This window comes from Hyaena hyaena, unplaced genomic scaffold (assembly GCF_003009895.1).
Source record: "Hyaena hyaena isolate Hyena2069 unplaced genomic scaffold, ASM300989v1 scaffold_272, whole genome shotgun sequence".
In the NCBI taxonomy this organism is placed as follows: Eukaryota; Metazoa; Chordata; class Mammalia; order Carnivora; family Hyaenidae; genus Hyaena; species Hyaena hyaena.
The window spans coordinates 429425-457107 of NW_024080906.1; the positions used below are offsets into that span (position 1 = coordinate 429425).

At 36.7% G+C, this 27683-nt stretch overlaps 1 protein-coding gene and 1 non-coding gene across 2 annotated transcripts in view; one reads left to right on the forward strand and one right to left on the reverse strand.

The window, feature by feature from the left end:
- The window catches only part of SAMSN1 (SAM domain, SH3 domain and nuclear localization signals 1), a 142332-nt gene that overhangs the window by 51529 nt on the left and 63120 nt on the right, over positions 1-27683 (reverse strand). The window lies entirely within an intron of this gene.
- On the forward strand, positions 6532-6634 carry LOC120241005. The gene has a single exon (XR_005530807.1). It is a non-coding gene; the product is annotated as a U6 spliceosomal RNA (small nuclear RNA).

The window sequence follows — 27683 nt, forward strand, 5'->3', positions numbered from 1 at the left end:
GTCATGATCTCGCAGTTGGTGGGTTGGATCCCCGCGTCGGGCTCTGTGCTGACTGCCAGCTCAGAGCCTGGACCCTGTTTCCAATTCTGTGTCTCCTTCTCTCTCTGACCCTCCCCTGCTCACGCTGTCTCTCTCTCTCTCCTAGAAATAAATAAAACATTAAAAAAAAAAAAACTAAAAAAAAAAACAACACCCTTGTTAAAATCAAACCTAGATTTCCCTTTATAAAACCCCTGGGTTGGAAAGCAAGGGGTGCCATATTCTTAATGAGTGGCTTCTCTGGGTAAAAATGAACTGACTCTATTTCTGTCTTCCTTCATATGTCTGAGGCCCTCTTCCCTAAGGCCCAGTTCTAAGTATTCAAATTTTACTAACCATTTAACAAATATTAAATTAAGCGTTGTATGCTGTTTGACAGTATATCATGCCTCTTGATTAGCTTAAAGTTATTTATGTTCTATAATAGAATTAAAGAAATACACTTAAGATTATGATTAATATGCTTTTTCTATGAGATTTTAAGAGCAAAAGTCTATCTTTAGGAATTATCAGACTGGCATTTTCAAAATAACACTGAGGACTCTGAGGTTGGGTAATTCCCTAGAAGTATGGCTTAGGTTAAGGCAGTGACCTAAGTATATTTTCATTTCATCTTTTCAGGAATTGAAAGTCATAAAAATAAATTTCTTAACTGAAACATTTGCACCCTCTGTGGCTTTCTTTACCTGTGAATAGAAATTTAATTCAATTGTGGAGTTCAATCAACAATATGAGAATGATAATATTTTCACTTACTACGGTAATAGAGTTTCAGCGAGAATAAAAGAAAATACCAATAAAAAGCATACTTATCATGTGAGTTAGCATTTAAATAATGTTTTATGTCAAGAAATGTTTGTGGATTTTAAAAATGTATGAGATTTCAAATTATATTTCTACAGTAATCACTAAAGAATAGAGAACACTCACATTCATGGTGACCTACCTGAGCTATAGTATATGCAATTTTAAAAAGTGTTACACTCAAGCAACTTGACAAAAGCTCAGTCTATGATCTCTCGGCACTTTATCATCATTAACACTATCAGAAATATTTAAAAATGTAAATAAAATGAAATCTTTTCCTTCAGAATTATGGATGGGAGGCACAATTTTCTTTTATTTCTGTTTAAAAAGTTTATTGATTTATTGAGAGAGAGAGAGAGAGCAAGCTAGGGAGGGGCAGAGAGAGAAGGAGAGAGAGAATTCAAGCAGGCTTCGCACTGTCGGCATGGAGCTTGGAGCTTGACATGGGTCTTGAACTCACGAACCAGGAGATCATGACCTAAGCTGAAGTCTAGAGTCAGACGCCTAACCAACTGACACACCCAGGCACCCTGAGAAGCAATTTTCTAACCTTCTCTACTACTCAGAAAAAAAAGTCTTCTGGAGATTAAAAACATCTCAAATCCTATAACAATCTGTTAAACAACTTGTTTCTCAAAATATTTCTGGTGGTAAGATAGCAATTTTTTAAAAATTATCTACTATGTTTTGGAATTCTGGGGCCACCAAGATATTTAATGAGTGACCAGAATAACCCAGCAAATTCAAAAGTCAAAGGCGAAACAAAAATGGAGTCAGTTGAGAACATCTAACTCCCTATCATGATTAAACCACTAAACCACATGTTGCTTAAGACATGTTCTGAAGCAGGGAAATTGCAAAACAGCAGTCTGGGTACTTTGTTTTTGCAAATACCTTAATGGTCTTAGAACCAGGCAGGGTGAAACAGGGCTGGGACTTTCTGACATATATATTAGTTACTATTTCTGCATCATAGGGGTTGTCAAAATTTTAGAGAAATTGCCATCAAGTAACAGTTATTGGAAGGTAGATCTCATGGGAAAACAAAGTGAACCAATAGAATTGTTTCAGCAGTTCAACACATATTTATTGGTGGATTGCTATGACATGAATTATCAAATTAAAATCAGAAAAATATACATAAAACAAAATGCGGTCTGATGTCTTTCATTCTGATATCTTGGTTGCCTGATGACCTCTGTCTCTTTGCTCCCTGTCATCAGGTTGAAGACTGAAATTAATAATGTTTAGATTAATCCTAGTCTATATTTTAAGGAGACATATATTTGTTCAATTGAAGGAGGGTTTTCAAATCTTTTAAAATGGAACTATAATCCCCATACCCCCTAAATGTATACACCTCCAGCATGGGGACTCAGTCACAGTAAATCTAATGCTTCCGTGACCAAAAGCTGCTTCAGTAACTATAACCTAAAATACTCCCGACTATACCTCAAATGTATTGTTGGAGGAGGACAAGAGTAAAACATCTTCCAAGAACGTGAAAAATAAGAGAACCGAGATTGTTATCATGAAGTACAGCTCTGAAATTAATATTTAATGTAAAATAGAATCCTTATAGAAAAAAATGGATTGCAGTCCAGTTAGGTATACAGACTTTAGTCACTTATGATAAGGAAAAGAAGGAGTCAATCATTGAAACAACTTAAACCTGATAGTTCTGCTTCTCTTTCTGGTTCCTCAGAGCAAGTTTCTCTCTACAGAATGGGAAACGAAAATTTATAGAAGGAAGCCCAGTGGGGCTGCTCTGTTCCTGCCTGTTTATGGCTTGCTAGAAGTGGAGATCCTACGTATCATACAAATCCTAACTCTACACAGAGTTTCTTTAAGCAAATGCACATAGCAATCTGATGTTCTTGCAGTTCTTTACCCAGTAATTCGGTTGATAGTTTCAAAGTCATACAGCCATATACAACATAATGGTGTTGCACCCTCCAGATATCTAACTTATTCTTACAATATGATGGATAAAACACTTGGGGGTTTATAGAGAAATGGTGGCATGGATATTCCCCTCAGACCTACAGTGGGGATGAAGTGGGGAGGCAGTGGAAGAGAATGGAGGATTCTCTGTGAATCTTTTACATTTCCCATTTTGTCTCTGGAGTCTCTATTTTCTAACCTTTTTTGGAAGGGACCCACCCCCTTCCCTAAACTCTTGAAATCCCTTCTAATGTCTTTCTCATTGAAAAGTGTTACAGTGGCTTTTCTGCTTTGCCCAGTGACCTGCTTTATGGAATGAAGAAGGATTTTTGAGGAGATAGTGGGGAGAAGAGAAAATTCTTATCCTATTAACAGGAGGTATTAAGAAGCTGTAGGGGTTTGTTTTTCTCAGTGGGGCCTGAAATTAAGCATATTTATCTCAAGGATTAATTTTCTTCCAAAAACCCATATAAAATCTATATGAGAAATTAATATTTCATCTCTTAATTTCTCTTTGTGATATGATGCCTTGCCTGAGTTTTATCACAGAGTTCTTATACCTTCATTAACAGTGATGGGGTGATGGCCAAACCATTTAGAAGGTGGGAGGATATCTTAATTCATATTGCCCTACATATAGAAAGAAGTGTAACAGAGGTGGGGCGCCTGGGTGGCTTAGTCGGTTGGGCGTCCGACTTTCGCTTAGGTCATGATCTCGCGGTTCGTGGGTTTGAGCCCCGCGTCGGGCCCTGTGCTGACTGCCAGCTCGGAGCCTGGAGCCTGTTTCAGTCTGTGACTCCCTCTCTCTCTGACCCTCCCCTGCTCACGCTGTCTGTCTCTCTCTCTCTCCTAGAAATAAATAATAATAAAAAAAAACATTAAAAAAAAGTGTAACAGAGGTAAATATTTGATAGTATCCACTCAAGCCACTGGTTTCAAGAAAGGGAGCATCAGTAAACCTCAAGCATCAACTCTCTGACAAGATAATCCATCATGTGGAGATGGATGCCTCAAACAATTTTAGATGGATTTCAGTAAACGATATATTTTTTCTAACTACTTCTCTTTATTTTGTTTTGATTTTAAGCTCAATGAGTAACCTTTATATCCACTCTTGGTCTGCACAAACATTATCCTTCTGAGACAGGAGAGCTGCTGGGCAGGCCCTAGAGATCTTTGGAAGTCTCTTGGGAGAGAGCCTGGGTTTGCAACATTATTTCATATTTTAAGTTTCCCACATGACAATTGAGAATCTTATCTCATTATCTTACTTGTAGAAGAAATAGAGACTGGAGATGAATAAAAAGGAGCAATGATCTAAGATGCATGGGGAATGTAAAGAATCATACAGTAAGAAACTGTCTTGAAAGAGACAACTTCTCAGATTATATCTATGCACGGCAAGATGTTGGAAAACAACATGATGTTGGAAAACAACATTAGAAAAGACTTAGTAAACAAAAAGTGAGGTGTACCAGTTCCAAAAAGACAAAAACAATTAGGGGAACTAGGTTCAAAATAAGTGCAAATTATTCAGATTATTCAATAAATTATAAATATATACTTTCTAAGGAGTCACCATAAGTAATAGTAAAATGAAATTTCATCTATTTGTGATTCAAAGTTATAATACTTATGAAGTAATCTTAGTTTCAAAGTTAATAATAATGAGTATCAATTTTGAGTGATTACATGGCTACCATAATGCTAAGTATTTCAGTCATGTTTTCCATGTAATCCTCAGAAAACCTCCATAAGCTGGTCTAACGTATCATCCTCAACTTCTAGGTAAAGTTATATATGGTGTCCAGTTTGTCTAGCCAGAAGTGGTGGAATCAGGATTTAATCCAAAGCCTCAGCTCATAACCATAGTTATCTATCATAGTTATGCATTGGTATATTTAAAGACCCGCTATAAAATGGGAGTGATTTATTTGGAGGTTAGGCTCCAAATGGGAAAGGATGGGAAGAAGGTAATGCTAATTATTTTCAATCGTTAAAATAATTTGAAATCAGTAAGTGTGCAGCCCATCTAGAACCCTCTTTTTTTTTTTTAAAGGTTTTTAAATGTTTATTTTTGAGAGAGGCAGAGAGACAGAGCGTGAACAAGGGAGGAGCAGAGAAAGAGGGAGACACAGAATCCAAAGCAGGGTCCAGGCTCTGAGCTGTCAGCAAAGAGCTTGACGCAGGGCTCGAACTCACAAACCGTGAGATCATGACCTGAGCTCATGTTGGACACCCACCAGATTGAGCCACTCAGGTGCCCCTTGTAGAACCCTCTTTAATTAAGACTCAGCACCACAGGGATATCTGCTACCACTTCATTTTCCTTCTCCAACCCAAGCTACCTTGTGAGTTGTGAGTCTAAAAGTTAGGAGCCCCTCAATGCTATCTTTAATAATAATTTCACACTTATAAAAATAAGAGTAGGAGTACAAATTAGACTCATCCACAACTTTATGGAATTCTCTATGTTCTGAAGTACCGCATGATGGCTTTTGATACTTTTCATCTATAAGCTAATACTACCTGTGAAGATATTACCAGGAGCACATTCTATTTACCCCTTGATCTGGACATATAGCTCTCAAATTTATGTTTCTAAAATTTATGTATTATTCTCTTAATCTTTGACTCTTAATATGACCAGTTTTAGCTTGCCTCAAAGTCACATCCAAATTATGGTCATTATTTTCACGTTTCTATAATACTTCTCCCTTGGACACATCTAAATATCATTTTAAGTTTTGTAAAAATTAAAACGATTACCCTAAAAATTTAAAAAAGCAAAAACTTCCCTTTCAACCCCCAGAATTCCTAGTAGTTCTTTTCCTGACTCCCTCTAGTATTGAAACCATTTTTCTCATTGCTTAGATTCATGTTTTTCCAGAATAGGCCCAAACTTTCTTGATTATTAAAATTACCTGTCGATTCCTATTTTTATCCTTGAAGATTTTGTACTCTTTTCACTCCTCAACTCCCCTATAATTATTTAGTTAAATCATTAGTCATTATTATTTTGTAAATATTGTCTGTGGCTAACTCAAGTTGTGTTTAGTGCTTTACGTTTAATTTTTTTGTCCATTTTTAGAGTTCATGATTACTTTCATTTTTTTCAATAATTGGTTCTCTATGTAGAATTGTTAATATATACCAGATAAATGCCCCAACAAATTTATCAACTGATTACTTTTGAATATTTAAATATAGGCATCATACTTACAATTTCATTTTTTTTTCATACTTGTAATTTCAAATGTTCAAACATTTCAGGTTTATTTTTTTCTCTGTTCCAAGGGTTCTGGTTATTCTCTAAATATACACGGCTAAGGCTGAAATGGAACATTCACTCTTGACTTGGATACTCTGTGGCCTGAGTCTCACATCACTGTAGTTGTCTATTTTCTTATTTGCTAAAACACACCTCCCAAATGGAAGTGTTCTAGGTCCTCATAGATCCTTCACATGTGGATGCTATTTTGACCTGAAATAGAATTCTACCCTTATTCTTCCATAGAATTTAGAAGGTCCCTACATTGTCCTCTAACCTCCAGAGTTGTTATTGAAAAGTCTAATGTCATTGTGATTCCTGGTTTATAGTATATGGACTCTCTGTCTCTATCTGTATTTCCCCTTTAGGCTTGGCATGTCCTAAAATCTCATATTATATGGCTTGATATGGGTTTTTTTTCATCTCCTGTACTGTCCATTGAGTGGTTCTTTCAAAATGGAAACACATCCTCACTTCAGCAGCAAGTATACTAAAATTAGAATTATACAGAAAAGATTAACATGGCCCCTGCACAAGGGTCACACGCAAATTCATGAAGCATTCCAAAATGAAAACGCACACCTTCTAATCTGTGTTTCTTTAATAAGTTCTTAATCTCTCTCTCTTTGTTCTCTCTTTCTGATAATCTAATTATTCCAATGTTAGACATCCTGGATAGAAAAGCATATTTTTTCATATTTCTATGTTTTTACTACTTTTTATTTGTTTTGTTTTGTTCTGTTTGTTTGTTTGTTTTTTACTTTCTAGGAAATTCCATTACTTTTTTTACTAATGATCTAATAAATATTGTTAGCTGTGGTGTTTTATTTTGCAGAAGTTTTTTCTGATTGTTGTTTTATAATATTCTGTCCTTTTTATTTTTCATGCAGCAGTAAAAATTAATGAAATCAACTGTCATTCAACAATATAGACGATCTTAAAAATATAATATTAAGTGAAAAGAAACATTTCAAGAGGAATTACATATAGTATGATGTTCTTTAAAGAAAAAACACACAGAGTTAAAAAAAAAAGGAAACAGTAAGGAACACAGCACTTAGTATAATGATTCATTCAGGGGAGAGTGCAGCATTGATAGATACAGGTTATTTTCGAGGTCTTACCTTTTATTTCATAGGTATATTTTAATAATAACATATTATTATAACTGAGTAAAGAAAATGGGGAAATAACATTCTGTTCTTAATTCTTGGTAAGGTAGTAAGATGTACTGGGTAAGACAGTGTACTTTTGAACCTAGTAGACTACCCCATTTCAAATCCTGGCTCTACTGTTTAGTAGGATGCCCTTGGAAAGTTACTTGGCCTTTCTATAAAATGGACATGATAGGAGTGCATACCTCAAAGAGAATACTATGACAATCACGTGAGACATTATTATAAAATTAGTGCAAAAAAGTATCCGGCATGTACTAGACACTAAGAACTAAATACATACATGGAATGTGTTCTTTCTCTGAGGTTATTATCATTTTCTCCTTCTGTCCCTTTCATTGTCTTTATTTGTCTCTGATTTCTTTTTTCTGTTTGCTTTGATCTCTGTCTTTCATCTTTGAGGCTTTCTTTCAGTGTCTAGCTATCTTTGGCTGTTGGTACATCACTAAGAGCGTGGTATGAAAATCCTTATTGGAGCTCTGTAAAAGGGTGGGCTTATGAGGCGTCTGGGCAGCAAGGAAGCCTCTTCAGCAGAAGAACCCCCAAATGGCAGTTTCTGGAGTTCTGTTCTCTGAGACCATTCAGATGTGGCAGATGATAATCATCCCGTGCCCTGGGAGGGCTGTGGGTGAGAGGGAGTAGCTTCCCTGCAGTTTTAAAGTGCTGAAGCTCCGAGGCGGTGTTTGGTGCACACGGCCTCACTGCGCTACAGCGCCCTTTGCGGCAGGTCCTGAGGCTGGGACTTGCCACAGTCCTCCATTCACCTGTTGTCCCAAACACTAGCTGGCATCTCTCCTCACATCTTTTTACCAAGTGTATTTGTTGATGTGGGTTTTCATCTTCTTAATCAATGTATGGAGATAACATACTACATGGAGGCAAAGTCCAGTTGTGCCAAATCTGTTTTTTCACACTTTTATCACCTCTGACTCTCTTCTTTGATTCTGTCCTTTAAAACACTGGCATCTTGGGGTGCCTGAGTAGCCCAGTCGGTTAAGTATCTGACTTGATTTCGAGTCAGGTCATGATCTCACAGTGCTGAGATCGAGCCCCTCGTTAAGCCCTTCATCGAGCCCCAAGTCAGGCCCCGTGCTAGGTGTGGAATCTGCTTCTGATTCTTTCTCTCCCTCTCTCTCTCTCCCCTCCCCCATCTGAAAAATAAATAAATAAATAAATAAATAAATAAAAACATTTCAGTCTCTTTATCTTATTTTCCAAGCTCCGAATTATACATACAGCTAATTACAAAAAATCCAATCCCTGTCACTACCACTCCTACCTTACAAATTTTAAGACTGATATAGGACATGGCTACTGGTAAGACATGGTAAGAAGAAGTCAGGCCACAAACAGGAAGTTTTTCCATGTCAAGTCCGGTCTCACATTTAAATATTTATGCTCTCTAGACATTTTCAGATTCTTTTCATAAGTGCAGACATAGTGTTTTGTGAAATAGTTTGCCTTTTAATTCTTTATAGATAGTACAAAACAACAATAGGAAACTTCCAGTTCATTTAAAAATCTTCCAAGTAATTTTTAATCTAAGAATATAATTCGGTATCACCTGAATCATACCTCATTAGGCCGAAAGGAAATTCTGGCTGAAAACTGACCAAACAAATTGAACTAACTTTGCACAAAAGTGTTTTCTAATTAACTTTTATCTGAACACCGTACACTTCACATGTGCTGTTAAATCCCCTGCTTAATTTGTACTTCTTTCCCCAGAAGCACAAGAGGAAGGTAGACTGTGCTAATCAATAGACCATGATTTCCTGTGTTTACTACTGAAGAAAAATGCAGTTAATAAAATATTGCTGAGGAGATATATGTGAGTTCCTTTCTTCAGAAAAGCTATTCTTAAACTGGAAGAACAAAGTCATTTCTATTTCTTTTCTCCCTTCACTCATCAGAAAAATTTACAGCAAATTCAAGAGTGACCAAACTGTTTTTCAGACCTTACCATTTGAAACTGCACTAAAATTGTAAAACTATAGGAGAGAGTCATTGTATACCCTATCTATTTAAATAATGAAAATTCCTTACGTGACCTTCATTCCCTCAACTTTGGCTACAGTATAACGTGAAATACTTTAATAGCCTATCAGTTTAATTATGAAAGAAATAAATAGAACATAATTGCGGTGGATATTCTTAATATAAAAATGTTTGCCACAGAAAAATCAAATTTCATAATCATATATATACTTATATGCACATCATAATTTGCATATTTATGTATGTATTTATGTGTATATGTATATATGTGATATGTATATGTGTGTGTGAATGAGTGAGTGAGTGTGTGTGTGTGTGGTGTGTGTGTGTGTTCATTTGGATGGAATTCCTTCTTTTCCTCTTAATACAAAAGGTAATGGGAGAGCTTCTTAGGAGATCAAGTACATTGTAAACAGATACACATTGCCTTCCGTGACCCAACACACATGAAAGTAAGGTTTCCACATAAAGTGTGAAGCCACAGTGAGGCGCAGCTCTTCAGAAAACCCCCTGCATTCTAATTTTAAAGCATCTGAATTTGTCATTTCTAGGAAAGGAAAAATCAGGTGATCATTTACAGGATTTTACAAGTATAATACCCATAGCTGAATTCTATTTTTATTTCTATCAAGAAAATTTTCCATAACTTTTCAGCTATACTTTTGAGAAACAAAAGAAAAGTCTGGTTTTCTTCTCGATCAGTAGCATTTGGTGAGCCAAATAGCCAAGTTAACATCTGTGCCCAGTAGCCAGAGAAAACTAATGGATTAACTGGAAACTAATATCTAGTTGAAGAGAAAATCAGATTCCCTATTTATTTTCAACAGCACAGAATTCTAACCACCCAAAGTGGCCCCTACAGTACTTACATATTCTGGTGACTAGTCCTCTGTTGAGCAAGCCTGCCTTGGGGTCTGATTTTCCTCATACCACCCATCCTTAGGGGCCCTGTAGTGTGATGAGAATATGTGCCCTTTAAATTTTTAAAAAATATTTATTTATTTTTGAGAGAAAGAGAGACAGAGTGAGAGCAGGTGAAGGGGAGAGAGAGGGAGACACAGAATCCTAAGCAGACTCCATCCAGGCTCAGAGCTGTCAGCAGAGAGCCAGATGTGGGGCTCAAACTCACAAACTGCAAGATTATGAACTGTGAGATTATGACCTGAGCTGGCTGGACACTTAACCAACTGAGCCACTCAGGTGTCCAGAGAAGGATCCTCAGGTGTCCCCTAAGGATGTGCCTTTTAGAGGACTGATGTAGGTCTGAACTCAGACAAGCTATATAAACTTGAACCAAACCTTCGACCTCTCAAAGTTTCAATTTCTTCATTGGTAAAAGGGGAAAATAATATTTACTCTTAAGAGTTGGTAGTTTAAATCAGAAAATATGTATAAAATTCCCAACACAAAGAAGGTCTTAACAAAGGCTACTTTCATTCTTTCTCCTTCACGTACAAAGATAGAAAAGCATGAGATTACTAGGGATTCAAGCCCCACCCTCATGCTGGGATGTGGTCACAGTGTGACCCAATTTCCTGATAACATGTTCAACCTCTGATTTCCAAAGCCCATGCATGAAGTCCTCTCATTGTCACGTGTTATAATATTTGAGTATGCTGTTCATCCCCTGCCAACAGCTAGGGGAAATTTCTACTGGGGAATTCAGTTCTACTTTCACTTAGAATGTGGGAAGAACATTTAACTGTGGATTTGCAAATGCACTTGAAACAAATTCCACACTTTTTACTATGACCAGAACATGGGAGAGTTCCCCTGAACATCTCTGGCCTTTGTCTATCCACACCACTCTACTCTTTTCTCTGACTTAGCCATGTTGGTCTTCTCTCTATGCTTGGACACCATTGAATTTGTTTGTGTGTTTGCTTTCATTATTTTGAAGGCAGAGGCCAGGCCTATTTCTGGCACTAGTATAGAGCCTGGCTCAGAGAGAGACTTAGGAAATGTTTGTTAGATGAATGAACAAACTAAACTTTACAGGTTTGCACAGGTTAGGGGCCATCTCCTTGCATTAACAAATATCAGGGTCAAAATCTCAGAATTCATAGCCCTCAAAGGACTATGGCAGGCAGAATAATTGTTTAATTAGACATGATCAGAAAAGCATCTTGACCACTTTATAAAATACTTTCTTCTTTATGGAGAAACACATGAGATATATCGACATACCTCCTAATGATGATAATGATCTATTATTGATTTATATAATATTCTTTCCTAAGGCTTGAGCACCTTTTAGCATAAATTATCTTACCTTAACAGCTTTCCTATGAAGTACTTGTTCTGTTTTATGCATACAGGAAACTGATTATTTGAATTTCCTCTTCTAGCAACTCAACCCCTGATTCCAATACTTCTAATACTGAGCTTATGAGCTTTCCTACAAAACATTCATTGAAATGAAATATCTCCTTACAAGCTATTGAAAGAAATTATATTGGCCTCATTCTCCACTAAAATCTTGGCCCTCGAATTCTCTGAATCTTATAGCTTGACAACTTATCAACTCATCCTGTGGAGATGCTTCTTTTGAAAACTAACACTCCTCCTTTGAAAGAGAAGAGAAACTTCCTTTATATGGTAAATATTTAGAGGAAAAATGTGGACTTTATATCTAGTCCTTAGTGAAATCAGTAAGTATGTCACATAGTTCGTGTAAAACCAACTTCTTTATATCAGCCAGCAAAGGTCCTCTTCTCTTCTGGAAATCAGTAGGTGAACAAACACTACACAGTACCACTTCAAGAAGGTACCAATCTGGAAACTGTAGACATCTGTGGCCTTTAAGTCATTGCAGCTATGGCCACCATCTTGGAAAACGTTAATATACTTTAAGGCCTTTCCTGTGACTAACTCCTGCACTGGTGAGGAAGGCTTCGTATAATCCCTCTATTAGGTGGACAGAAAGAAAGCTGAGTGGGATTTGAATCCCTCACCGGCATTTTGGTCTTCTCTCACCATTCTTGTATTCTAAGCTGTGGAGGAGAGCCCCTCCAATTTATTCGTTTAAAAAATATTTATTGAATGTCTAGTGTGGGCTTGGCATTCTGCCAGGTATCCAAAGATGGGAAGGCCTGGGTACTGCCTTATAAGAATTTACAATTTAGTGGGATGATAGGCAGACCAAGAGACAATGAGAATCCAATGTAGCACATTCTGTATCAATCCAGGTTGCAATGTGAGGACGAAAAAAAAAAAAAAAGAAAACATGTTGATAATTTGTCTGGAGAAATTAGGAAATAATTCACTAAGAAAGCAATGCTTGAGGTAATACTGAGCCAAATAGGAATTTGCCATGCAGAGAAGGGGAAAAGACATTCTAGCAATGAGAAGAGTATATGATAGGATCATAGGCATGAGAGTGTTTATTGCAGAGTGGGTATGAAGAGTAATTTCTTATAGCCAATGTGTATGGTAAACAAAGAGAAAGACAAATGAGGGGCTGGCAGATGGTTTAAGGCCAGACCATGAATGGTTTGGATGGCAGTGTTATGGGTTGAATTGTATCTTTCCCCCAAAAACTATGTTGTAGTCCACACCCCCGATACCTCAAAATGTGACCTTATTTGGAAAGGGGGCTGCTGTAGATATAACTCGTTAAGCTGAAAACTGGAGTAGGGTGATCTCTTATTCCAATATGGCCAGTGTCCTTAAAAGAAGAAGGAGATATGGACACACACATAGTCAGAGCAAAGACTAAATAGAAACACACACACAGAGGATGGCCATGTGAACATGAAGACAGAAATTGGAGTTATTCTGCCATAAGCCAGGGAACACCCAGGACTAAGAGAAGCTAGAAGAGTCAAGGAAGAATCATTTTCTCCTTCCTTTTTTTAAAAAATATTTATTTATTTTGAGAGAGAGATAAAGGGGAAGGGGGGACAGAGAGAGAGAGGGAGAAAGAGAGAGAGAGAGAGAGAGAATCTGTCAGCACAGAGCCCCACAGGAGGCTCAGTCTCATAGACTGTGAGATCATGACCTGAACAGATATCAGGAGTTGGATGCTTAACCCACTGAGTCCCCCAGACACTCCAGAACAATCCTTTTCTAAAAGCTTCAGAAGACAGTATGACCCTGTCAACACCTTGATTTGTGGCTTCTAATCTCCAGAATGGTGAGACAGTACATATCTGTTGTTTAAGCCACCCAGTTTGTGCTGCTTTATTACGGCAGCCTTGGAAACTAATGCACCATACTAAAGAGTATAAGTTTGAATATAATGAGGATACATTTGTACGGGGTGGGAATTACTGAAGAACTGTTGCCAAAACAAGAGAGTGACATGACCAGATGTCTGAGTTAGATGAAAGGCTCTGGCTGAAATGTGGAGCTTAGACTAGAGAGCGGAATGGAGAAAATCTACAAAATTTCCAAAGTTTCTTGACCGCTTATAATTAGGATCTCTTCATCTGTGAAACAAACAAAAAGGTTGGAGAAAAGATCACTTTTCTTTCTTAGTTTGGTTCAAAATGTTACAGTGAAGCTCTTCTGTCTGTATAATGTTGAATCTGGATAGGGAAGGGGGCACACTTTGATATTCAGTCCTGCCAGACTACCTTGTTTAGTGATGGGAAGGTCAAAATGAAAAATGATAGTAGTACTAATAGGATGATACAGACACTTCAAATGATTTTGATATTGATATTTTGATATTGATAAAAAATATAATTCAGTTGAAAATCTCATAACCATGTAATGAATAAAATTAATTTTCCAGGAGCAAGCCATGTGAGTTCCCAGAATGGTTTTCTTTGATCTTTATCTTAATTGGAGAAACTGATTTATATCCATATTTTGAAATGTCTGTTCCTATGCAAGTAAAAACTTGTGAAGAAACATACTGCCACAAAGATCAATACTAGGGAGGCTGGAGTACACCTGTTGTTTCTGTCCTAGAAATATCATGAATTGCAATGATAATTGGCAAATTTGATACAAGCAAGTGACTTTTTAACTGGAGTAGGTGACATTCAAACCTCTGACACTTCTAAGGCTATATACCCATAAGCTGTTTTTAATCTTAAATGGTTTACATAAATCGTATTATAAATACAGAAGATTTGAGTATGTTTTCAATATTCCAAGCAACATAAATGCACACACACACTTTACAAGTGATGTATCTTTACTAGAGTGATAGAATTAATAAGAGAGCAAGAAGACACTGTTAAGGTGTTCTGATTCACATTCTCCCATTTCATCATAATCTCTTGAGACACAACATGTTGTACTTGCATTTATGAGTAAATAATTTAATGAATATAAAACATGTCTCAATAACTTTCATGTGCTGAATATCATAACTGATGTTACAGAAATACTAATTTTGCGGCACATGGCTGGCTTAGTCGGTATAGCATGCAACTCTTGATCTTGGGGTTGTTGAGTTCAAGCCCCACATTGGGTGTGGAGCTTACTTAAAAATATATATGTATTAATTTTATAGCATAACCAAACATGTAAAGTACATATGTTTCTGATCATATTATATTGAAGGAGCGATTTAATATGACTTCCTTTTGTTTTTAAATACAAAGTACATAGTATGATAAATTTAAAAATCATGAGATTGTTAAATTTAAGATTCTTCTTAAATAAACATGAAAAACTTGTGTATGCAACTTAGTATTTGGATGTTTTGAACACTGATATGTAAAATTATAATATTCCTTTGGGAAAGTTAAGGCTCAGAGAGATGAAGAGCCTTGATTGAAGGAAATGGAGATAGCTAATGGCAGCAGTGATCTAGAGCTTGAGTCTTTTCACTTGTGGTGCAGATATAGTCCTGCGCTGTTGCCACTTGACTTCTTCCAAACTTGTAAACTGTGGGTACAGGGGTTCTGTACCTAGTGATTCTGACAAAATTACTTTTTAGAGAGGTTGGAAGCCTTAATCAGTATAGTGTGATAGTTTCTGATCTTGTAAAACATTTTTTCCCAAGGAATAAAACAGATTTAGAATATCTGGGAGGGGCTGTGGACATGCATATGGATAAAGCAATGTCCTGTCTCTCTGTAACTGGTATTTGTGCCAGTATCAGTAGTGATTGAAATACTTAAATAGAGAAAATGTGGACAAGTGAAATAGGCACAATTAAGAATGGAAGTGAAAGTATATAAAGAATACCAAGTATGTATATAGGGTGGTCATGTTAGATACACTTATCCACTATTATTCATTTTTTTTCATTCCTTTCTCCAAACACCATTTTTCTAGTGCTTACTATGTTTCTAGCACTGGAGAATATCTCCATTAAAAATTTTTTTTTGATTTGCATATACTATCTGGACTTCAGAAGGAAGAAAATGACTATTTCTGAATCCATGTGTTTGATTTTAAATCAGATAATCTAAAAGAGGAATTTAGATGCCTCTAAAATACTGACTTGAAAGAAAAGTTATGTGGATATAGAGACAGAGAAATATTGTTTATAAGTTAAAAAGCCACAATGCCTCATACTCACATATTCAGTCTAGTTTGTTATTAAAGTACAGAATAGACAAGAAGAGTAATGTCTTGGAAAAGTAAGTGAGCAAATATTTACTGATACCCAGCTATAGGTCACTGTATCTCATTTAATCTTAAAAAACTGTATAAAGTGCTATTATTTCCTCATTTACAAAGAGGAAACTGAGGCACAAAACAGCTAAACCACCTAAAGTCAAAAGGCTAACAAGGAGTAGAGATTTGAATGCAGTCATGTCTGACTCCACTATACCACAGGGCTAAACCCTTTATGCAAAATAAAACTCAAAGCAAATGAAGGGAGAAAATTGCCTGCCAAAAGCAACACCACTCATTTCTACAGCAGTTAGCTGTGCATATAAACCTTGGATTTATAACTAGAGAATGGACCATCTCCTCACCTTTGTACTCTACCCCTTCTTCTAGTCTCCTTTTTTTAACCACTTTCTATTTTGTAATCCTTTTCCAGGGCCTTGCTACACAACCCCTTCCTCCTAAGACCCCAACAGAGTAGTTTTCAAGAGCAGTTACAGAAGGAAATTGAAGGCAGAGCAGGCTGAACTCAAAAAGAAGCCAGGAGAAGTTGTAGCAAGCACAAACTTACCATATAGCACACTGGCTTTGAAGAAATTTAACCTCAGCTGGAGACATTACTGAAACTGAGAAGAAGCGAAGGGGAGAAAAACAGAAGGGATGCACCATGAAGCATGTAAAGCTAACAAGAAAACACATTTTACTCTATGTGTATCATACAGAAGTCTTCAAAGATATATTCGAAGTATCTCCAATTATTGCCCCTCTTTGATTATGTTAACATTTACACCGGCAGCCATACTGAGAAATTTATTTTTTTTTAATTTTTTTATGTTTTTCAATTTATTTCTGAGAGAGAGAGAGAGAGAGAGTGAGCATGAGCAGGGGAGGGTCAGAGAGAGAGGGAGATACAGAATCTGAAGCAGGCTCCAGGCTCTGAGCTAGTTGTCAGCACAGAGCCCGATGTGGGGCTCGAACCCACAAACTGTGAGATCATGACCTGAGCCGAAGTTGGACACTCAACCAACTGAGCCACCCAGGCGCCCTGTACTGAGAAATTTAGAGACGGTATTAAAGTTCAAAAGCAAGTCAAAGACCTCAAGAAAATGTTTCATTTACACCTGAATTTATAATTTCCACACTGGTGTTGAGATGCAGCTTTCTAAAATATGCATTTGTTCCATTTTAATACTGGTTCTTGGGGTTTGGGCTCACCATCTATGTGCCAGACAGAGAGCTAAATAAGCACCTTCACATAAAATATCTCTTACCATCTTAGCGATACTGAGAGAAGGGCTATATTTTGCTTACCATGCAGAAGAAGCAACTGGGGATCAGACAGTAATGGGACTGTGTATGTATGCCATGGATTCCAAATTTAACCTTGGGATTCCTTCCATTAATGTCTGATGCCTCCTCCTTATGCCCTGTTACAAAACTTCTAAGTACAAGGCTAGCCACACTAAAAATGCAAAAGTGTTCTATGGTAAGAGGGGTTTAATAAATATTGGCGATTGGCTGCTATGTTTAATTTCAAAAGGCAAACCATTGTACCATGTTTCCCTGTCAGTGGGCTAGGAAGTGAGGCATATGTCTAGACAATGGAAAAAACAGAGACATACCATAATTTATTCACTTCCAATTACATATATGCAGACTGACTTTTTAATTAGTCCTGTTTTTGTTACTGATAAAGATGTACCCTAGCCATTCCAAAATTTTCCCAGATACAACGGTCAGACTACTGCTTTGGTTGACAACTCGTTGGCAGCAACCACATTTGCACTGTGGTTCCTTCGGTTGGCTTTAAATTCAATTGTATTTTAGACAAGGGAGACTTTTCTCCACTTTCATCAGAACTGAATTAATGCACAATAAATACAGCCATCAAATTTACTAATTGTGGTGAATAAGGATATCCAAGGGGTGCAGACTGTCAGGAAAAGCACATTACAGAAGCTAAGTAGTCAGGTTCAAAAAGCCTTTTAACATAAATATTTCACAATCATCAGTTTTGTTACCATTTAACACCAGTGATTTTCATTTCCCACAACTATTCTGACATTTAAAGGAACATTATAAAAAACGAAAAACCTTATTGCATCATATACAACTACCATCATATAATGCCACTTACAATTTACAGGTTTAGGATAAAGATAAAGACAGAAGAAGGTTGGTCATGGAGAATCAAAGGAAATATTTTTCACATGTTTCTTTTTTTAATTTTTAATATTCTATTTTGTTTTTTTGAGAGAGAGACAGTGTGCTAGTGGGGGAGGGGCAGAGAGAGAGAGGGAGACACAGAATTCGAAGCAGGCTCCAAACTGTCTGCACAGAGCCTGACGCGAGGCTACAGCCCACAGACCATGAGATTATGACCTGAGCCGAAGCCAGACACCTAACCATTGAGCCACCCAGGCACCTCTCATATGCTTCTTTTTGAGTTATGTTAATGTTATTTGATGTGAAGAAACACATAATCACATATACATATACACACTGGCTCAAGATCCATTCCAAACCCATCAGATTGTTTCAGACATTTTAGGATTTAGGGAGAATTAGACCAAATAAGATTGGAAATACTTACTGAAGTAAGTGGGTTCATAATAATACTGGACATTTTCTTTAATCCTCTGACAGGGGATGACTTTTCAGTGATTGGCTAGAATGTTGTGTTAGGGGCCTTAAGTCATATAAAAGTGTTGGGAGAGAGTTCCATGACTACTAGAACCATAGAAGGCAACTCATTAAAACACCTTTACTAAGGAGGAGTTGGCAGGAAAGAGGATTTAAAATGGCAGCATAGAAAAGAAGCACTGCCATAAATTGAAGAAAGTCACAAAAATGACTTGGGCAATTGGGTTTTAATCCAACTTGGATATTAAGCTCAAAAGAACAGAACAATGATCCAATTAAGAAAATCAGATTCTACTTACGCAGTTACTAAAGAAAATTGTGATTATGCCATAATGAAAGTTATTTATAGTCAAAAGCATTTTGTATAACCTGGAAGACCTATGGTAAGTGGTCTGCGGGTTTGATAAATCCTTTATCTGGGGATTTTTCTGCTCTGTGATTTATCAAAAGCCCCACTCTCTGATGGGAGTTTTAACCAAGTCAGTTCGGAAAGCACAAAACTACTTCTGGGGATTTATCAGGTGTACCCATTAGAGGCTCTGTATATTTTCATGCTGGCTGATCATAAAGGCTTTCAGTCATTACAGTTCCCAAGGGCTGCCTAGTGCATTCCTTTCCTGTGCTCTGAGTGTTAGGTCCACGAGGTGATGTAACTATCTTATAGGAATGAGATTCAGAAGACTTTGAGTGAACTTCCAGCTTGTCCCTGGAACAGAGCTTGGGTAGAAGTTCCTTAATCCTCAAAGCCCTATTTTGACTCTCTTGGAAAAAAAAAACATATATATATATATATATATGTAAAGTAGATAATTATATATATATATTTTTTTTTTTCAAAAAGACTTTCTGGATAGATGAAGATTAAATTAGAAAATCAGGGAGTCATAAATTGTTAGTTGTTTTCTTCTACTCAGAGGTGATTCTCAAACTTCAGTGAGCATAACAGTATCACCTGTGGATCTTATTAAAGAATGTCCATCCTAGAAATTCTAATTCAGTAAGTCTGGCATAGGTCGACCTTAGTTGCAAATGCTTTAGGTGATTTTGGTGCTTTTGGTTCAAGGAACCACACATGCAGAAATACAGTTTTAGAACATAGTATTCCAGCAAAATTGTGAAATAGATATTTTATTTAGAATTATCAGATTGCTGCAATTCTTTCTTCTAATGTCATTTCTCTCGTTCAAACCTTCAGGTTTCCAAGGACCCCTGATTCTCATCTAGAATGAGCTCCCTAAGTCCCTCTCATGAATGAAACTGTATCAACCTTTCAGATCCAGTTAGCACTGAGTTCTAGTAAATGTGCAATGACAAGATACCCAGATTAGAACTTACACTTTGACTAATTATTTTAAATTGGGTAATAGGTTTTCACCATTTTAACTTTTAAAATATAAGGCTCTAAGTTTAGGAATATTTTCGTGGGAATTAAGTCCCATCCCCAAGATGATGGCCTAATATAACCATCAACTGCTATTTATTCCTTCACAAAGTTGATTCATAAAACTTTATCCCTGAAAGAGATCTTAGTGCTTACCTCGTCTTATCCATTTATTTTACAGCTAAAGAAATTATAGCCTATACTGTCTGTATTGTCCTCCAACCCAGAATTTTCATTCTACACAAATGAAGTTTCCCACCAAGAGAAATCTAATTGAGAACTAAGTCTACACTTAGAAAAATTTCCCCACTGAGCCACATTTTGCAAGCCAGCATTGAAAAAGGAACCCAGGTCCTTAAATCATAGTAACATTTCTTCATATAAATAAGATGTAGGGTATTTGGGTTAACTTTCTTCAGAATATTTAATTCATGGGATGAAAAAGCAGGATCATTGATTCATCTCACAAAGAAATACACTACTCCAATGAAACAAAATTACTCAGAACTCTTTTGACTTCAAGTATTGAAAATCTAGCATTAGAAAGCTACTTTCTGTGAGAAGAAATTATCTGCCAATCCCACAGTAAAATCTGAATGCCTTTTGGGTAATCGCTGCTTTGAGTATTTCCCCATTTTCCTTCCATGTGTACAGAAAAGTTAGAGCTGATGATATTTTTAATCTTAATCTTCATCTCCTGTTTTTATAGATTATTTCTGCACTTTTCAAAATGTGTCCTGTTAACCCAGGGCCACACAGCTAGCAAAACTCACTGGAACTCATGCCTCTAATTCTCTTCTTCAATCCTGTAAGGCTTTGAAAGATATTGATTCTGCAAATGTATAAAAAAAAAAAACTTATCAAAAAATAGCACGCATAAAATGGGAACTGGCCAAAGAAACCCTAAGAATATTGTTTTAACTGGAAGTTGTACCATTAACTGCTACAACTTACTGTATTCCTGTTATGGCTCTTTGTGATATATTTATCATTGTGTGGGAGCAGTTTAATCTACTCCATACAGAGAGCAGTAGGAGCTCTCAGGGGCTTCAAAATATGATGGCTCTCGCCACAAACAACTAATCTAAATTTCTTGCAGGTGGCAGGTCTAACTTTTTTTTCTAAAAGGAAATAACCCTTCTCTAAAAGTCAAATTTGTTTTTAAGGCTGTGGTGTCTTTAACCACTTTTCTCCAGTTTTTCAGTTGACACCTTGTCATGACTTACGGTGGGTTGCATCAATCATTCTGGGTTCTTACAGAAAATATTTTGTGGTGGTGACTATCACATGCAAGAAACTAAGTGCCCTTTGTGGGTGACTGCGCAGGTACCTCTGATTTCTTGCCAAATCATTCAGAATGCCGCAAATCCATTAAATCTCTCCACAGGGAGGAAAAAATTCCCGCATCCTAGAGAGAGAATTTATGAGTTCCTTTCAATCACCACAAATGAAAGCCACCCTTAATATTCATTAGAGATTTTATGGTGGCAATATGCATTATCTATTCGTATGCCCCTCTGAAAGGCCAATTTCCCTTGAAACCTTGCATGGCTCCAAGCCACTCTTTGTGGAAACAATGGCCTATGTCCAAGTGGAATCAGGGGAAGCAAATGGATGACATTTCCTTATCCGTTGGTAATGATTCCATTAAGTCACCAAGGTGGCTCTGAGCTTCTAAGTTTTAAAAATTAAAGGACAGATTTGGAATGTGCAGTCACGTCACCATGTCACTTCTCTGCTGTCATCTGTGACCATATGTCCTAAAATGAATGGGACTTTCGATTTGCATCACAAAAGATGACTTTCAAAACTGACGTTTCCTTCCTTTGGAGAAAGATACGCATCGGGGACCTAAGTCTATAAGCCTGAGAGCTTTTTGTTAATCTTTTTTTCTTTCTTCCACCAGAATTCAAGCCACCATCATCTTGCATTGAAGGTTTTCCCCTTCAGTCCAGTCTTGTCACTATAGAGAGTGATCTTTTAAAAATATAAACTTAAGTCCATATCTCACACCTTCAACAACTAAGGAGCAAACAAACAGCAAAAGCAAACCCCAAGCCATTGGCTACACTTCTTGTTTAGTTTCCCATTGCTTTCAGGGGACAAGGAAACTTAGGATAACCTATTAAACCATTAGTGGTGTGACTCCACAAACTTACCGTGTATCACAACTCCTTGCTCTCTCCCAGCTTTTCTGACCATTATCTCATTCTCCCTAGCTTTGGCTAATTAACCTCCACTGTTTTCATCAGGTTTGAGTTCAATCATCATTATCCCTGTAAGTTTTTCCTGACTCCTTTACTAGATCAAATCTGCTTCCACAAAACCACAGAACTCTCCTCGCTCTTATCAAAGGTTTCATTTCATATTTTTTTTAGTGTGATTATTTCTGTTTTTGTTTCTCCTTGGACTATGTGGTTCATGGTGCCTGTTTCTGCCCAACATTTTATCCTCCCTAATGTAATTATTTCAAAATGATGTAAATATTCCAAAAATAAATTGTTCAGCAAATGAATAAATGACTTCTTGAACTTCAGCCATTTTGCACCCTGGCTAAAAATCCCTTTATATGAATGAGACGTGGGCTTCAGTTTGGGTTGGCCTTAAGGTGAGCTGCAATAAAGCCATATTTCTAATCCAACTGTTTATCAGCATGGTTATATTTAATAGCTAGGAATCATGAGATGCACAAAGATCTTACACTGAATATTCATATGGGATTTTAGAGTGAATTCAACCAGTTACTTTACAACTTCCTAGGAAGAGGAGGGAGCATGAATTTCTTTCCTTCATTTTTCATTCTCTTCTTTAAAAAGGTGAGTTATGGCTGAGAATTATAGTCTTACTGTGAAATAAATATCATAAAATGCATATGTGATATGGCTATGATAAATACAGGAAAGGAGCCTTTAAAAGCTAAAATAATTTTACATAAGTAACATTATGCTAATACGGTGATAGTTTGAGAAGTTCAAAAAGGGTAGTGGTAGCCCAGCACATACATCCCCAGCCCCATCTTCTCTCTGCCTGCGTGCCCCAGAGAATCACAGGCATGAAGTCACTAGAGTAACCCCAGGAAGCTAAAAGCAGAGTGTCACCCTACATGTACTGTGTATATTTGAATTAGGAAGTTCTAGCTTCCTTTTCTCCAGGGAGAAAATTGGGCAAACTAAGTAAAAAAATCTTAAAAATAAATGAAAACTAGTAATGTACATTTAATACATTATCTCATATGATGTTGCAGAAAATTATTGATAGTGAGATGCTCATGCAAAGTACATGTCTTAGTCATCTTTGCAGCTCCACCAACCACGACAGTACTGGATGTCTTAGATGTTAGGTTGCGTTCATTGAGTGAAGGATAAATAATTATAAACATATAATAATTGTAAATTATAATTAAATAGTAATAATCTCCACTAAAAATAGTAGCCTTTCTTCATTAAATTCCAACTGGGTATCAGGTACAGTTAAACACTTTACATCCAATTCTCGCAGGAGCTCCACAAAGAAATTCTTATGTCTATTTAATAGGTAAGAAACTGAAACTCAGAGAAATCAAGTGGCTTAGTCACACAGTAAGCAGTGAGGCTACAATTTGAAGACCAAGCTTATTTGGTTCCATACTAAAGGAATGTCTACCCTGTACTCTTCCCCTTAACAGGCATAGTTATTTCCATTTCTACTGAAAAATAAAAAGGACTTAAAGACAACTTAGAGGTACGAAAAGTCTAGACTGAGAGTTAGGAGGCTTATGTTCAGTATCTGCCATCATCTGCTATGGAACCTCAGGTAATTCACTTAATCTTTCTTGTGACTCAATGTCTCCATTTGTAAAATAACAATAAAGTTTTGCCTAATTCATAGAGCGAATATAAGATAAAATATGGGGAAAATTATATTGTACTTTGAAGGCTGAGACTCTATTTATTAAGCTATTAAGCCCCTACCTTGAATTGACACTTTCACATGGATCATTTCATTTTTATGCTGCAAGTTAGGAACTAATGTCTTCGTTTTTACAAATGGCACAGATAAGGTGCTAGCCTGGTCTCAAGTGCTACAGAGCCATGATCTTTGCAGTAAACTTTGGATTCTTATCGATTTGAGCTTAAAATCCAGTCTGCCACCTACTGTTACATTGTACAAATTATTTCACCTTTGTGAACTTCAAGTTTTCATCATAAAAATGGAGGTAATAACACCACCTTACTGAATTATGACACAAAGATAGCCTATATAAAAGTTCCTGAAACACATTCAAATGCTAAGTCAATGGAAACCATGCTCATCATTAAACTGACATATCTGCATGGTCAGGACAAGATCTCAAGGCCCACAATACTCAAGGTGGCACCTAGTGTATGTGTGTGTATGTGGTGGGTGATTGTGGCAAAAGAGGGTGTCTCACTCCAGCCCAGCATTCTTTACCCTGCATAGCCCCTGCTTTTCTGCTCCCCTCTACAATCTTACTTAATCATCCACTCATTTTTCAAAGCAGAATTCGCTCCTCTAAAATTACATTCAAAAGGATTTTTGGAAGCCATTCTTTGTGAGTAACAGAAGCCTTCTTGGCTTCTGAGAATGGACGTGTAGACATTTTGGTCCCTGAAGAAATTTTCATGGCCAGTAGAACCTGGCTATATCCCAAGTGAAGTCGATATTTATATACACAGTTTCGGGTTCAGAACATGAGGGAGAAAGGAAGTAACAGAGACAGAGGAAGTGTGGTTGGTCAGGGAAAAGAAAAAACAAAACAAAACCCAAGACTAAAATAGCTTCTGTAACAGAAAAAAAAATGGTAGAAATAAGGTCAATAATGGTCATCTGAAGAGTGAGAAAAGAGCTGCTTTTAAAAAAACTGAGGGAGGGGCACCTGTATGGCTCAGTCTGTTAAGTGTCCTACTCTTGGCTTTAGCTCAGGTCATGATCTCATGGTTCACAATTTCAAACCTCGCATTGGGCTCCATGCTGACAGCTCAGAACGTGCTTGGGGTCCTCTCTCTCCCTCTTTCTCTACCCCTCCCCTGCGCTCTCACTCTCTCTCTCTCAAAATAAATAAATAAACTTAAATTTTAAAAAATCCGAGAGAAAATTTTTACTCACTAACCTCTCTGTATATAGAATTCGTCATGCTCAGTGTGTCCTCATAGCTCCAAACATTGAACATAAAATAGAATAGAATAGAATAGAATAGAATAGAATAGAATAGAATCTTAAAAATAACTGTTACCTCTCCCTTATTCTAAAGATGAGGAGGCAGAAGACAATGGAGATTAAGCAACCTGACTCACATGGATTCTAGTATGTAACAGAGTTGAACTCACATGTGACTCTACTGGCCTCAACCTATGCTCCTCTGATGCATGACAGGGCCTCCAACATACCATGCTACACACTCCAAACATGATTTTTATCTTCATCTTGTTTAGCAAAAGTTTGAGTTAAGAACTTCTTTCTCTGGAGCGCCTGGTGGCTCAGTAAATTAAATGTCTGACTTCAGCTCAGGTCATGATCTCATGGTTTGTGGGTACAAGCCCCATATCTAGCTCTGTGCTGACAGCTCAGAGTCCGAGCCTGCTTTGGATTCTGTGTCTCCCTCTCTCTCTCTGCTCTCCCCCACTCATTCTCTCTCTCTTCCTCTCTCTCTCTCAAAAATAAATATTAAAAGAATAAATAAAAAATGAACTATAAAGAAAAAACTTCTTTCTCTGCCACAAAAAAAAAATCTACCAACATTTGGAGTACTTTCCAAGGCTCATTATATTATATTATATAAAATGTCTAATAATCAGGCTTTACTCTCAAAGGTTGATATCCAGATTTAGTAATTTCTTTATTCTTTGAATCATGCAAAATAATTAGGTTCTAATTAAGAAAGAGATTTAGGGATGCCTGGGTAGCTCAGTTGGTTAAGCATCTGACTCTTGATTTTGGCTTAGGTCATGATCTCATAGTTCGTGAGATCAAGCCCCATGTTATGTTCTGCACTGACAGCATGGAGCCTGCTTGGGATTCTCTCTCTCTCCGTCTCTCTCTCTCTGTCCCTCCCCCTCCCCTCTATTTCAAAATAAATGAGTAAACTAAAAAAAAAAATAAAAAGAAGGACATTTAGATCTCCCAAGGTCACTGAGCATAATTGGATCTTCTTCAGATTGATACTTTTTGTCCCCCTTCCATTTCAAGATCCAATGAAACAAATTTCAACTTCCTTGTGGAAACCAAAACATAGTTATAATTGACATTTATGGATCCTATTTCATTATCACAAGAACTATTTCAAATGACATATATTTTATGATGACTTTAAAAAGATTTTCTTGGGGCGCCTGGGTGGCTTAGTTGGTTAAGCGTCCGACTTTCGCTTAGGTCATGATCTCGCGGTTCGTGGTTCGAGCCCCGCGTCGGGCTCTGTGCTGACTGCCAGCTCAGAGCCTGGAGCCTGTTTCTGAGTCTGTGACTCCCTCTCTCTCTGACCCTCCCTTGCTTACGCTGTCTCTCTCTCTCTCTCCTAGAAATAAATAAAACATTAAAAGAATAATAATAATAATAAAAAGATTTTCTTGTGTGTGGGGGCTACCAATTCAACTTTTTCTCTAATTTGATGCATATGAGTAAACAAGCACAGAGTTAAAAAAAAAAAAAACAAAAAAAAAACAAAAAAAAACAAAACACAACAAACAAACCCCAAAAAAACAAACAAACAAAAAACCAGAAACAAACCAAGAGAAAAGTAGGGCAAAACCCTAGGGCAATTCATGAAGGAGAAGGATTCTTGGTTTCTATAACAGTTTTAGAACTAGATCTCAGGTCTGTTATTTTCACTGATATACATGAAGTTTGTGTAACTGGGAAAAGCCACACACCAAACCAAATAATTAGGCTGGTTTTCATTCTACATTGTTCTGCCTCAAAAGTCTAGTTTAATGATATCTCTGGTTATCCTGGACTTGTAGAATAATACTTCACACAGAGGAATTACATTTTTTCATTTTATATTTGTTTTTTATTATACATAATTTTATTAGAAAGACACTCAAAAATTTTATACACATTTACAACTTACTTTCCTCAAACTCAACCTAAAACATTTCCATTAATCTGATTCCTTGCACTGTTACAATATCTTATATTTGTTTCTTATTTTTTTATTAATGTAAAATTTGTTTTCATGTCTCACAAGTTCTTTTCCTGGATTATTTCATATATAATTACTACAATGTATTTGCCATCCCAGTGTATTTTCATACCTAGGATTGTGATTATTCTGTTCCTTTTCAACTTTTCCTTTAAACCCATAAACTTTCATTATAAATATGAAATAGTAGATTGGCCATCTCCCCACATCCACACTTCTAAGCTCTACATTCATACTTTCACTAGGCACTTAACAAGAATTTGCTAATGAGTGAATGAATGCATGAATGAAGGAAAAAAGGAATCAATAAGCTGTTACAGCATCTCCTAGTTTTCAAATTCTTCTCTTGGGTAAATGTTAGTTCTTTCACCAAACATTAAACTGGCTATAGTTAAAATTTGTCATGTAAAATATTTGTAATCCATTTATTCTTGTTCATTTAAGCTTTTAAAATTATTTTTAGAATCTCAATGCTTAAGTTCATCAATTTCGGTGCAGAGTGTAGTAAATATAGGTATCTTCTGGTATTTTGGTATCATATTTTTTCTATTTTTCCTTTTATTTTCTCAGTCCTAATTATTTACTTTGCATTCTGTTTCACAGGTTGTCCAAATCTCCTATCGAATAGTATTCTCTTTCCATACTACCATAATTCCTGCATTAGTAGATAAAAGTTAAATGGTTTTTGCTGTCACAGTTGAACACAAGGGCATGAAACTATGAGAAATTATGTATGGTTCACAGCCTGCCTCACTATGGGTGGATATG